Source organism: Apis cerana, linkage group LG3, assembly GCF_029169275.1.
Source record: "Apis cerana isolate GH-2021 linkage group LG3, AcerK_1.0, whole genome shotgun sequence".
Classification (NCBI taxonomy): Eukaryota; Metazoa; Arthropoda; class Insecta; order Hymenoptera; family Apidae; genus Apis; species Apis cerana.
In genome coordinates, this window is record NC_083854.1 from 12319565 (window position 1) to 12320536 (window position 972).

General features: G+C 23.3%; 2 protein-coding genes across 3 annotated transcripts in view; both read left to right on the forward strand.

Moving 5' to 3' along the window:
- LOC108001912 (uncharacterized) overlaps positions 1-972 on the forward strand; it is a 164417-nt gene that overhangs the window by 160157 nt on the left and 3288 nt on the right. The gene's annotated exons all lie outside the window — the stretch shown is intronic.
- LOC107994501 (heparan sulfate glucosamine 3-O-sulfotransferase 1) overlaps positions 1-972 on the forward strand; it is a 154002-nt gene that overhangs the window by 123393 nt on the left and 29637 nt on the right. The window lies entirely within an intron of this gene.

The following is a 972-nucleotide window of genomic DNA, read 5'->3' on the forward strand; positions in this document are numbered from 1 at the left end:
TTAATAAAGAGAAAAGTTATCCTATAAATTATTATACCAGATATAGGTAATAATTTAACGAAATAACGATAAAATTGAAAATATTTAAGAATGAAAAAAGGACTGTAAGAAGTAAATTTATGAATATTATTACATATTATAATATAAGAGCTAATAGCTTAAAATTAATCCATAAATATGAATAGATTAAAGAATCCGTTCTCTTTTACCCGTATACATCACGGACGTGTTAAAATTAATTTTAATATAATTTTGCAAAATTTTGCGAATCAGACATGGCGATTTTTCGTACATTCGACCCTTATCGCGTGAAACGATGCGGAACGTAAAAAAATCATCGATAATTGTTACATCGTTTCTAATATGAATAACTTTACTTTTAATTTACAAAAAAAAAAAGAAACCAAAAATCGATTAACTTTCCACAAATCTTGTTTAAAAATAGGATTTAAAATTTATAGTGTATAATTTTTCATGTATTACGTCGAAACGATCATTTTTTAATTTAAAAATAAATTTTGTCCAGTTAATATAAATTATTATGGAACCACTGTGCATTGTGTGAATTTCTAATACGAAATTACTTAACTTTAATTTACGAAAATAACTTATCGACACTTTATATCGATCAATTATCGATTAGTTCTCTACGTATTTTGTTTAAAAATTTGTAACGTAATAACTTTCCATATATGTATAAACCGAAACGATTATTTTTAGTTTTACTTTGAAATATACATTATTCGAATTTCTAATACGAAATAATTACTTAACTTTAATTTAATTTACAAAAATAACTTATCGACACTTTATAACCAATTTAAATTAAAACAGATGTTTGAGATATAATATCGATCAATAACTCTCTACGTATCTTGTTTAAAAATATTTCTAATAACTTTCCATTAACTTATTCACAATTATTCTCAAAAAATCGTCTCCAATTAATTTTTATCATTCTTATCTGTGCAG